This window comes from Cydia pomonella, chromosome 10 (assembly GCF_033807575.1).
Source record: "Cydia pomonella isolate Wapato2018A chromosome 10, ilCydPomo1, whole genome shotgun sequence".
NCBI classification, from domain to species: domain Eukaryota; kingdom Metazoa; phylum Arthropoda; class Insecta; order Lepidoptera; family Tortricidae; genus Cydia; species Cydia pomonella.
Genome location: NC_084712.1, coordinates 4,128,684 through 4,142,634, shown reverse-complemented (window position 1 = coordinate 4,142,634; position 13,951 = coordinate 4,128,684). Strand labels below are relative to the sequence as shown.

At 37.4% G+C, this 13,951-nt stretch overlaps 1 protein-coding gene across 1 annotated transcript in view; it reads left to right on the top strand.

Annotated features, from left to right (window-relative positions):
- LOC133521857 (protein tweety) overlaps positions 1 to 13,951 on the top strand; it is a 136,471-nt gene that overhangs the window by 48,821 nt on the left and 73,699 nt on the right. Inside the window, exon 2 of the mRNA XM_061856958.1 lies at positions 2,248 to 2,283. The gene's annotated coding sequence lies outside the window, so the exon portion shown is untranslated. The remainder of the gene's footprint in view (positions 1 to 2,247; positions 2,284 to 13,951) is intronic.

Sequence of the window (13,951 nt, the reverse complement as noted above, 5' to 3'; positions counted from 1 at the left end):
TTATTTGGCTGCTGTTCTGTAAGGTGGAGGTTCTGCTCTAGATCTGGAATGACATCCACTGGCTGTGCCCTACCACACAAAGCCAGATGACATTCACAATGCCCATACCTCTCTTTTGGACGTAGTTTAAGGACGTACCCGGTTCACGAGTTAAATAAAATGTTTCAATCTGAAAATTAGACAAGCTATGAATCGAACACTATGCAAGCACTGCCACTCGGGTTTAACCAGGTCACTAGAACCATACTCGGACATCGCCCCCCCCCCCTGTTTCATGCAATTTTTCATCTTGTCTTGTTAGCCCCGTAAAAGGATTCCTCGCGCAAGAGCTTAAATTACGCTGACGCAGCGTTTATTAGCGGCATATAACGTGTCATTTATACTTACTAAAAATATTTCACATCTTTTTAATAATGTTTTTAATCTGTATTAGACTGGCCATAGCAGCACGCCATACACCTCAAAAATATAGGTACTTATAGGTATAAAAAAATTACGGGTTGCACTCCGGGGGTGCCGGCAGAAGTGAAAACTTGAATATTAACGTTGTGCATTTTTAATATTTTGGAATGGTCAGGTAATAATTTTGCACGAATTGCTTTAATTATAAGTATAAAACTACTATCATTTATGTGGTAAAATACAATATTCATGTATTGCGCTATCGCACACAAACATGACAATTTATATTACTCGTACATGATAGTAGTTCATGTGACTGCTACATAATAAAAGGCATTAAAATACACGAGTGTGGGTTTAAGAAACAAACGAACTCAGTTTCTTAATAGGATGACACGAGTGTTTCAATGCCTAATTATGTATAGTTACATACACTATTTTATCTACACACATATTATAAACTTTCTATGATATATTCACTAACCCAAATTACAGGCTATCGTTGCTCTCTTGGCGGAACTCGCGGATATGTGATGGCATCACAGAAATATATTTATCGCTCATTTTACACGAAACTTTTGCTAAAGTTACTTAAAAAAAAACAAACATATTCATTTTATACTTAAAACTAATTAAAAGATAAAGTGTACGTCAAATGGCGGCAAATGTAAACTTTTTTCACGCATGTCACGCATTCGTAGTTTTTTTTTAAATTCAGATACCAACTAGAGCGGGGGCCTATTCGATTACATTATATATTCGTATATTCGATACAAACTAACATGCGAGATATGTCAAAATTGTGTGCAATTGACATTTCATTTCGAACAAAAGGCATCTCGACCGATATTACAATAGAGGTCATATGGAATTGCTTTTTTGTTCAGAGATGTTCCAAATTTGAAGTCATAACCAAATCGATTTTGATGTAGTTATGAAGCAATTACAACATCATCACAGATAAGACATTTGTTGTAACAAAATAGTTTATCGTAATGTTGGCCATTATTTACGGATTTTGAAGGCATCATAGAGGGTTTATGATATGTATGTAGATAAAAATTTAACACTTCAGAACGATTACAATTATTTAACGTTAAAAAGTTTATCTCTCAAAAAATCAACTTCCATCCATAATTTCAACGACTCTTACACCATCATCATTACTAGAACCATCATGGACTTTTTCGATCAGGTCACGTGTCCGTCTTACGAATTTTCAATCTGACGAATCTGTCGGTCACGTGAGCTGTCGCGTTTTTGACATTTTTCCCCATCACAAAAACTGCACAGCACCGCGAAAGAAGTTTTCACTTCAAAAATATCGTTTAATTAGAAAACGTATTATTAAAAAGGTGTTGATGTTTTTGGTGTGTTTATATGACAGTTTATATAAGACGTACAAATGCCCCGTCAGCGTATGGTTTTCAAAATAGCTGGCGTTACACATTATACCTACAGCGTGTGTAAGCAGCGTTTAAATTTACAAACGAGATGTAAATTTTAATGCTATGAGACGATTTTCCAAGAAATGTTTAATTTAGTGTTAACTAGCAAACCGTAATTCATTTTTAATTTTTTTTGGAGCGGCATTGTATTGCGTACGTAGTTATCAATTTTAACAGTTGTGACGCGCGGTTTGAATAAAAACAAATTAGTGGTACATAGCTAGCTGAATTATTTTATTAAGAAAAATAAAAGTTGTAAATATTTGATAAAATAAGAAAATATTTTTTAATTAGGGCTACATCGAAAATACACGCTGTATAAGTCCTAAACGCTAAATTCTGAATATTGCACGATGCCATATACATACATGTGTACCGTATGCGTTTCTTGTTACAGGCGACGTGACAGCGCGGATTTCCTGCTATTGTTACGGTGAGTACGACCCATGTTTTTCGTGCTTCAGGGTTCAGGGCGTCTATGTGACGGGTGTGAAATAAGGCTAATATTATGCGATTATCATACTGATCTGCACGCCACTCTGTTGAGTGAGCAAGACCATGTATATTGCGATGTAGGTATATAGCATCCATTTGAATGTATAGACCGCTTACAATTTTGCTTATTGCCCCCAAGTTAGATTAAGCAAGAAACATACAATAGCTTTACCCGTCACATGTTCTTGACAATAGTGCTTTGTGGGCAGAGCTGTCAATGTATGCTGCGCGTACTGCAAGGGACAGAAATCCATCAGACAAATTCTGTGGCCCTAGTGAAAAAGGGTACAAGTCTCTGGCAGCGCAGGTGTAAAGGGGTGTAAGTTCCACGTAACACTTATGCCCTTATACACCTAAACTGCCAGAGACTTGTACCCTTTTTCACTAGGGCCACAGAATTGTGTCTTAAGGTATCGTTCGAATTCAGACTACACCAGCATTACTGCTGCTGTAATGCAGCGCGACATTACTGCCGTCTGAATTGCTGCCGCAAGTGTCCGACAAAAAAGGGTCCGTGAAAAATCCGACCAGCGACATTGATTTTGACATTGCGGTGGCAATACAGTCGGCAGCTGCAGTAATGCTGATGTAGTATACGATACCTGGTTACGTTCGGATTGCGAGCGACTGCTGCAATGTTGCTGGAGCAACTTTGTTGCCATAGGTTTTTTTTTAATACTACATCGGTGGCAAACAAGAATACGACCCGCCTGATGGTAAGCAGTCTCCGTAGCCTATGTACGCCTGCAACTCCAGAAGAGTTACATGCGCGTTGCCGACCCTAAACCCGCCCCCCCCCTCGTTGAGCCCCACTAAACTGCCGACTGGCTTTAAAGAACAAAGGAAGATTTGGGCCACTATAAACCGTATCCGAACGGGAGTAGGATGCTGTAATCACATCCTCCACAGAGGGAAAATTTCATCGACAACAGTCTGTGACTGTGGGGAGCCTATTCAAACAATTCTTCACATCGTAGAAAAATGTCCCAAGAGTACGATTTGCCGGAGGCATGCAAGACTTTTTAGCCTTACAGCGGATGCAAGGGATTGTCTGCTCTATTTAAATATAAAATTATAATTATATATGTATTTCATTTTTGTGTAAATAAAATTGTAAATCTTAATTCAGGTAAAGCCATACGATATAATAATAATAAATGGGTGATGCCCTGATGTCAGTATCGATGATAAATCGAATTACTGCTCTCGCCGCAATGTTATCTCAATTTAACCAGGCACGACTGCGGGGCTCAAACCAAACCTCCTCATTTTGATTACCTTTAGTAAAGGTGAGAGGAGACGGGCAGGTATCAACCAATAGCAATGGTTATAACCCAGCAAAGCGGAGAAAAATGTGGATTACAACCAATGCTATTAGTAACCTTTCTGCTCATCGGGGCCTCAGTGGAACAGCAGGTATAGCCGTGTTTGTTTGTGTATCCAATCAAAACAAAACGGGAAACGTGTGGGATCGGGCATCAGCTGATCTCAGTTTCGTCGGGTGAACGTCCTTGCCCAGTGCTGGCCTTGGCCGTAAACACTGTTACGTACTAATGTCAGCACTCTAAAGGCCATAAACTGAAGAAGTTGATAGAGGCCATAAACTGACCAACAACGGACTTTTAGGTCTTTGCAATAAGGATTACGTACGAATAAGAGATATGCATAATATAATATGTGAATTAGAGATATGCATGGATGTTTGCTGAAGCTCGCGTGGATGGCTTCCAAGCCATAATGCGCAAGAGAGTGGCCTCCCTGGTGCGCCGTGTTAGGCACAGCACAGCCCCAACAGCTTCTGAATACTGTTATTGACAGTTTGGATTGTCCAAGAGTCTTAAATAGGTTCAATAGGTTTAAAGGAGCCCACTGATTAACAGTCCGCCGGACGGTATCGGTCTGTCAGTTGTTCGGAACTGTCAACTTTTTGTTCTGACAGGCCGATACCGTCCGGCGGACTGTTAATCACTGGACCCCTTTAAACCCACAAAGTCCAGTATCGAAACAAGCCTGCACTGTGAGATCTAGAACTACGAAATCACTGCAAACAGAGTTTAACCATCCATGGCACCAACTATGCCGCCGATAACTCAATAGCCGGGTATTAGGGTAAACGCACCGTTCACCGGCCCCGGCATAAATAAACGCCCACTTGTTCGTGCTATCGCAATTGAGAAATTGGTAGTTACGGCTGCAGAGCTAGCATGATGCGAATTTGTTGATCAGGTTACACTATGGGCATATTTAGCGAAGTTCTTTTAAGATTAATGTAGGTATATTTAATATCAAATAATTTGAAATAGAGGGTTGATTGTCAAAGAAAATTTTGTAGCCACAGTAAATATACTGCCATCTTTCGATACATGATTAAAACTTTTAGAACGCCATTTGACTTTGATGTTTTAATAATGTGTCGAAAGATGGCAGTTAATTTACTGTGACTACAAAGTTTTCTATGACAATTCACCTCTATTTCAAATTATCTTCCCTAATATTATGAATGCGAAAGTAATTCTGTATGTCCGTCTGTTAGCTTTACACGCTGGAATCGATTGAGATGAAATTTGGTATAGAGATAGTTTGAGGTCCGGGGAAGGGCATAGTCAATAAAGTCAAGTTTTTATCAATCATCATCATCATCATGCCATGCATACGAAGTCGCAGACAGAAGCTAGTTTTATATAGTATTGTATGTTGATATTAGTAAGTACCTACTTATGTATTGCTTTCGCCTTGCAAAAGCCTTGGTTAAATGGCAACGCAGTATTCATAGTTTTAGTTCAGGGAAATGGTGAGAGATACAAAATCAGGTTTTTATTATTTTAACTTTTTCTTCATCTTCTTCCTGTTAAAATTTCAGAAATGCGGCCTGTAGAGAAAGAAAGAAAGCAAATCCGAAAGCAAAAATGCTTCCCAAGCTCAGAGACGCACGCCGCTCGCTCGCCGCTGGATGTAATCAGCCTATAATAGAGACGGCGTGTAAACTATCCGTGGCATTCAGTAACAGTCCGGCCAATAAGTCTGTTTGGCCATTAGGGTAAATGCACCAGTCGCGACACCAATAACCGCCTACCTCACGCCCACAGGTTTTTATTATCACTCTTAAACGTTAACAACTAAACTACAACAATTTTACCGTCACGCATGGGGATGAGAAAATGTATGGGGTGACAGGGTTTATGTAGTCGAGCTATTTTTACATGTTTTTATTTAACTTGCAATATATGCTTGTACGGGTCAAATCGTAAATGTTACATTTGACCCAATTCCCGGTTTATGATGTAGCAGAAAATTTGCATACATTTGTAAGTCGGGTGACAATGCAATATTATGGTACCATCGTGTTGACCTGATGATGGAGACAGGTGGTGGCCATTGGAACTCTGTGATAAAACAAAGCAACCTAAATGTGTTTGGGGTTTTTAGGATTGTTTCGATGAGTATTAGTTGCCTGTGGAAAGAAAAGTACAGTCAGCCATAAAAGCTTGTACCAAAACGGTTTTTTTTGCCAAAAACTTTTTTTTTCTATTTGTCATATTTAGCTATAGAACATTCTAATAATAGTCCCATCTCAATCATTACACTAATTAATTACAACTTTAAATTGTGGACCATATTTACTACTAGTTTTACGGTACTTGTTTTGTGCCATGTACATATGTATAGTGTTTATTACTCATTTAAAATAAATGTAACTTACTTGTAACAGAAACGGCATGTAACTATCCATGGCATCTAGTAACAGTACTATAACTCTGCCCGGCCATTAGGGTAACTGCACCTATCAATAACCGCCCACCTTGCGCCCACGTTACTATCACTATCACTATCGTATAACGTTCACTGTATCTCGCCTTTACCGTCCATACTGTTAACTAACAAATTAACAATTTTTAAACTTTATTGCAACGACATAAGGTCCATCGATGGTCAATTATGATATGAGTGCGGGACAGCATCACCACCCAAATAGCCATACTCGATCAAAATCACAATGGTGATCATCTTACTATTTCTTTAACTTTTGATTTGATTATTAGTCTTTAGTCTTCTTAAAGTGACGTACTAAGAATATTTTTTATTTTATTAGAGATAACACAGAAACAATCATACAAGAAACAATCATAGAACAAATATGTACCGTAAAACCACCCAACTATAGTCCAAATCTCCCAACTATGGTCCACAAATAAACTAAATTTTTCTCGTTCAGGTGTGTATTTTACCATATTTTTGTATTTTTAAGGCAAAGTATGTTTATAAATGGAAGGTAAAACTAGGAGTAAACCACAAGGAACATTGGTATAGATACTTAATTTATTTTTGAACTTGTGGACCATAGTTGCAGTATTGGACTATAGTTGGGTGGTTTTACGGTACCTATAGATATAAATGTTTCCTTTGTATCTCACTAAGAACACAGTATGAACACAGATGCACAATGCGATTATTCTTTGCTAAATTGCGTTTACAAACGTGCAGTTCGGTAAATCGGCCAAGATAATCAGCAATCTAAAGTGTGTAAGTTACCTAATTTAATTTATGTAATTTATTGTGCGGAAGGTAACATAACATAGGTTGTAAGTTGATGCTAACAAATATGGACTGTATTAATTGTCTGAGAATAAATAATTTTTAGTTTTATTTATTTATTTATTTAAATTTGGAAACAAAACAAAACCATTCGTTATAAGTAGATCGTTTGTAGCTGAACTGTTGTACAGTCAGCATCAATAGTAGCGGATGAAACAACGCGCCAAAAGTATCTGATATTCCGGATAACTTTTCCGAATATAGATAAATCTCTAAAATTTACATTCAAAAGTATATCTTTCACCGTCTTAATTGTTCTGCATATATAACCACCACATTTTGTTAAGCTGTTTCAGAATGGTAGATACTTTTGAAACCTTGTTTGATTTGCTACTTTTGATGCTGACTGTACGATAAGGGAATTAAAAGGCAAAGCTTACATTATAGAGACAGCTAAGGTGACAGAAGAATGAGAAGAAACATTTAAAGATATATTTTAGTAGCAGCAGACTTGAACTGGGAGCGGGAGTACTACGAACGAACAACGGGAATCCCGAGAAACCCAATCAAGAAATGATAAATTCCGAAATCTAGGTTTTGTTCAGATAAAGAGCCGATTTCCTGGTGATGTTTTCTTTCATTGAAAGGGCGAGGCTAGGCAGATATCAGTTGATATTTCAAGTCAAGCTCCAAAAAACTGAATGTCCTATTTCTCGGAAACAGGAGAGACCATTTTTGCTTCTTTGCTTGTTTTATCTGTATCACTTAAAAGCCAATGGTATTCCCAGTTTGTAGAAACACATTGCTCTTAAAGCCGTATCCGGGTGTGCTAGTGTTGCCAATGCGCATAAATCACGCATAAGTTGCAGAATCTGCAGTCATTTGACAGGCAAATCGAGGAAAGTTAGTTCCTGACAGTTCTGGGTTATACTAAGAATGTCTCGTCTCGTATCCGTTTTAAGTACTTTGACTTTAGGTAGGTATAGGTATCGCGCTGGAGACAGCGGCAACGAACGCAATAATATGTCGTGTAGGTATGTAATGTATAAGTAGTAGGTATTGTTAGTCTGTGCGGAAAGAGAAGAGTCATGATTTGTATGGGATCCAATACATTTTACGACTATTCTCTTTCCGCACAAACCTTAGAATAATTTTAAATAAAGATGTTTTTATATCTGTGTGTGTAATTCGATCGCCGCCCTCTGATTGGCGAGACCTATAGATACATTAGATACTTCCATCTGTTTGGTCGAAATCTAGAATTCTAAGTAGGCTAAATTCGCTTTAACGTAGGTACCATATATCACCTAATTTAAACTGAATTTAGACTAGATTCTTGAAAAAAAAAATTAGAGAACTTGAAGGGCCATTGACATGATACGAAGGTAGGTAATGTAGATATCACAACTTGGGAAGCCAATTATCGCATTTGAATATTCAATTCAAATTTTGGTGTGCCAATTTCAAGTTTCAATGTGCGGGCTAAGGGGATTTTGTCCACAGTTCTATTTCATCACCTTTTAAGATGTCCTCATTGCCATATGGTTTACTCTCATCTTTCGTTGTCATTCCTATGTGGTCACCTTCTTAACTTGTCCACATTCCTATATAGTCCACAGTGTTAACTCGTCGCCAGTCCTATATTGACCACAGTGTTAACTTGTCGCCATTCCTAGATCGATCACAGTGTTAACTTGTCGCCATTCCTAGATCGACCACAGTGTTAACTTGTCACCATTACTTTATCGCCTTAGCACTACTATAGAAGATACGAATGGTGACGAGTTAGCACTTTGAACCGTGAAGGAATGAACAAGATAAGAAATTGGCGATATAAAAATGTGGACGAGTTAGGAAGGTGACGATTTAGGAATTGTATGCTGACGACAGTGACGACCCATTGGTATTGTGGACGATTTAAAAAGTTGATGAAATAGGATTGTGGACGAATTCCTCCTGAGCCAATTTGCGAAACAAGGTGGATGGAACACCATTTAAAATGACAGAAATTCTATTCTATTCTATAATGATTATGACGATGACATTGATGACTAACAGACGACTGACGTGAATGAGCAGGAAACAAATAAACCGTAATAGGTTGGTAATAGGCAATAGCAGTTGTAATTGCGTTTACACCCGTGCCTCAAACCTTTCCCTAATTGTGGACGTAATCAAAGCTCGTTTGACCGTCACAGAGATATTACATGAAATTATCACGTTTTATGGAAAACTGGATAGGGCATATTTCTTAATAGGAGCTGAACGAGTATAAGTATAATTTAAGTTGTTTCCTAGGTTTAGAACAATTTAAACGGTTTTATCATTACACCTTATAAATCAAAGTCCCCCGCCGCGTCTGTCCGTCTGTATGTTTCCGTTGCACCCAAAATCCCTTGAACGTTTTCACCTATCAATAGAGTGATTCTTGAGGAAGGTTTGGATGTAACATAATTTTGAAGCCGGTGCGGGTCGCTAATCATACATAAAATCCTATTTTATAGAGCATAAGAGAAGATTCCGTGAATTTTTGCTTCAACTCCTCAACTCCTACAAACTAATATGGGTCTTCAACAAACATTCTTTGATAAAGTGAATATATTCGGAGATAATCGCTCCGAAAGAAAAATAATGTGTCCCCCTCCCCTCTAACTTTTGAACCATAGGTCAAAAAATATGAAAAAAAATCGTGGAAGTAGAGCTTAAGAAAGACATTAAATGAAAACTATAGCGGACATGATCAATTTAGCTGTTTTTGAGTTATCGCAAAAAGTTTCCCCTTCATAGTAAAAAGACGTAAATCCACAGTTCATCCCTTGGTTAACAATCTACTATACTTTAAGCTCCAGTTTAGCTTATTGTGACGGAAGAGTAACTACGGAACCCTACTGTGAGCATGGCCCGACATGCTCTTGGCCGGTTTATTAATACATCAAACTAGTTTCTACGTTGCTGGATACGTCGTTCTATGAACTCAAAACAAAAACGGCTGTTTTAACTTTGGACTTCTAGATCGACGAATCCAGCAACGTAAAAACTATTATGTACTTAAATACAAAATTCAGTACTTAGCGACCCCCTTTTTAAATATCCATCGTTAAATCATCAATTACAATTATTTAGCAGTGGCGCTAGTGAGCACGTTGATGAGCTCTTAAGTTTCAATTGGCGTTTTCTATCAGCGATTACTATCTTAACTAGCACCCCTGGCTGCGTAGACAAGACGCCAATCGTTTACGCTCCGAAGCGTGGCGTAGTTATCTCTCTCTATCACTCTTGCATATTAGTGTGACACAGATAGTTGCGTTTCGTTCGCTACGGACCCTTCGGCCGCGTACGCAACCAGAGCTTCGTAACCAGATGCGATCAAAAACTATTTCTGCCTTGTACGAAACCGGTTGCGATCAAAAACTAATTTCGTCTTACCCGTAACCAGTTACGATCGAACACTTCTCGTTCTTATACGAAACCAATGTCTAGGCCCTCTAGCTATAGGTTTTTTTCAAATATTTTGTCATGATACACATGATAATTTCTTATCCTGAATGTCAGTGCTCCATGTCTCTTAAGCCAGTGTCTTTTAAGGAACGAGGTTACATTGTATTTGCCAACAAAATATTTGAATATTATCAACTGGTACAATTTTTGTGTTCTGATTTTTGATTAGATATATAACGTGTACAGTACTTATACTGTATAACAAGGTGTATAAATATAATCTTAGCTGACTTTATCAACGGTCGAAAGGTTTCGTACAACAAAGAAAAGTGTTCGATCGTAACTGATAACTAGTAAGACGGAATTAGTTTTTGATCGCAACCGGTTTCGTACAAGGCAGAAATAGTTTTCGATCGCATCTGGTTACGAAGCTCTGGTTGCGTACGCGGCCGAAGGGGAAGAGAGCGTTAACGGTTGGTACCTTGTCTACGCAGCCTGGACTTAGACTTTGATTTTAAACTTAACTTCGAAGTCTACTTCGTCTTGTCTTCCTCTTTAATCTTTAGATCAATTTAACTTGGGATCTTTTTAACTCAACGAGGAATTTCTCTCCGATAAGTTCTCGCTGCTCAATTCACTTGAGCCAGCAAGCAAGCAAGTTGTATGTATCACACGAGTTCAACGTTTTAATTAATAGAGTCTAAATCTCATGCCTTCGAGTCTTTATTAGCTTTTTTTATAATCACTCGCAATAAATAAGCTCGGACTAAAAAAGAGCACACGGAGCTTTGCTTTCTCATCGCACAAATAAGGTTTTTGTCTGGAATGTACAGTCTGCAAAACTATTAGCTTAGCACCACTGCATAAATATTTGAGTTCTAAGCCAATAGTTTTGCTAACTGTACACTTACCCCTAAAGCGAAAAGAAACAAAGATACCGAGGAATTGTTTTTTGCCAAACTCTCGCATGATCCGACTCCCACAATACAGACTTTGCCTAGCGTGGAAGTCACTGTCTGTACCATATCGTTGTAGCAATTTGTTTCATGTGAATAAATTATTCTTATTTTTATAAATTTTATAATACAGAATTGAGAATTCCGAATTAAGAGAATAAAGAGGAATCATTAAAGTCGGTTAATAGGTAACCATTTTCACTCAGGAAGAGCGCTTTCCAGTTTGTACCAACTCCATGTGATATAATCGTCCCGCTAATGGAACTGTCTGTCACATTACTCACATTAGCCACACACGTCATATCCAACATTCGATCGACTTTCAACTTTAAGTATATGGTTCTGGGTCTAGTTTCCAAGTGCATTGCGGGATAAATACGAGGTTGGGTTAGTTGTTGGGATGTCTATTGTCAGAATTAACTTTTACCGTACTTGTTAAAGCTTTGGAGCAACAGCGTGATAATTAATTTGATAAATTATTAATAATCATACAAATATCAATATTGGTTAATTAATTTATTATAGGTCATAATAGTGTCCCGATTGGTAATAAGGGTGGTAGGGGCATAGCTATAGTTAATATACATTAAATTATATAAAAATATTTTCCATAATGTCACGTATCAGGAGAGAAAAATGGGGTCTACGTTTGTATGGAGAAGCGGTCGTCCCCTTTCCTCTTAAGGATACGAGCACTTAAGCCTTATATGACTAAATATCTTTAATAAAATGGTCCCAGAAAAGACTAGAAATAATTAATTAAACAAATTACGAATTTGGTTAATTAAACGTCAGTGCGAGTCAAAATATAATTAAGAAAGTTTATGAAACAGTCCAATTATAACGGTAACTGAATCATCAAATGTCTTCCCAGAGCTAAAGGGAAGTAAGTATGTTTCAGTGAGAAAGTTTGTAGGACATTTTAGGTTCGCATAGTCAGAATGCCCGTAACATATGACTTATGTTATGGGCGAATTTCAGGTGTTGCTCATTAAATATACCGCTGCACAATTCTCCTAAAAGTCTCAGTGTGAGGCCTAAGTGGACGCCTCGAGTTGGGCGTGCAGCGGGCGGGGCGAGCGGCGTGCATGTTAAACAAATGCAAACGTATAGGAGCGGCCTTAGTGCACGCTGCTCAAATCACTTGTGAGCCCGACGCCACGCTGTACGCCCCGCCGAACGCTCCGCTTCGAGCGCCCACGCAGGCCTTAACACTTAGTACATTATTTTATCATCATCGTCTTGAGCATCAAATATCTGTCTTCTTTAAAATGTAGTCGTATCTGAATATCGTGTCATTTGAGCATATTATATCTTTTTATAACTCTGTTTTTTAAGAATTCTACTATAAACTTTTAACTAGAAATAATATAATTATCCTCATATAATGACTAATTTCGCAAAAAATCCCAGTTCTTCTTACTTTCGTGTTCTCATGCAACCCTGCTTAGTCACACAGGACAAATGGACATAAAACGTAATTTGAATTCCGTCGCGTGAGTCAGAATGTTTTTGTGAAGCGTTGAAGAAACCAACTTGGAAAAAGTACTATGTTACTATGAGATTTGTTGGGAGATAGGGTTTTTAAAGTTAGAACGATAAATAGGGGTCATTTTTTAAAGATTAGTTACGATTGGCGCCTAATGCCGTTATTTTCTTATACGATCACTCTCACCTAATCATTGTTCCCATCTATTGTAATAATGATGATGACGAAACCTACTTTCTTGAGGTCACAGTTAGGGATTGCAAACCGGATTGATTTTCAATCCGGCCGGATTTTGGCCATAACCCGGCCGGATCCGGCCGGACCGGATCCGGTTTGGTATAATATCAAAATTAATTAAATGACTTATTTTTCTAGTTTTTTGCGTAATACGTATTCCTAAATCTATAATTTGAAGTTAATAAATAACTTCTTAATAATAAAATAACCCTTAGTAGTAAAAACTGTGACCTTGTCAATATCACTTAAAAACCCAAATATGAAATCGGTCATTTATTATATATAACCATTCACAAGTGGTCAAATTTTCGTTTACAATTATAAATTTGATTAGTTTCCAAAGCCCGGTAATGGGGTGTGGGGTGGGAATTGGAACTCCTTGAAATGACAAGTTTTCGTAACTGTTCCTTGATTGAATTCTTTGTAACGTTGACATCCATTCTAGTAAGAAAATAAGATATTTTACTATTAACCAAAATGATATTAAATTTTGCCCAAGAAAGTAGTAGTCAGTATGACTTAAAAAAATTACCTTTTTTTTATTTACAGAAAAGTATATTGGTCAAATTATAGGGAATGGAACACGACACGACGATCTCATGCGAAAAATAATAGAGTGTAAGATTGAAATCCATCGCGGAAAGGGACTCCTTAAGAAAAGTTACATGGATCAAATAAAGAATTGGCTAGACGTAGAGTAGCATGTACCATTAAGGAAATTGTATAAGATTGGATGAAATTGTAAAAACAAAAGATCTCTCTCTCTCTCTCAAATTTGAATAGAAAATAAACAATATTTTATCATATATTGCAGTAAAACAAGAACTTTTGCAGATTACGTATAATTTTTAAAACATTTTTTTTCAAAAAAATCAAAGTTTGTTTTCACCCTGTATAAAAAATTAAAATTTACAAAATTTATAAAATCACTTTAAAATAGTAGAACTAAAAGT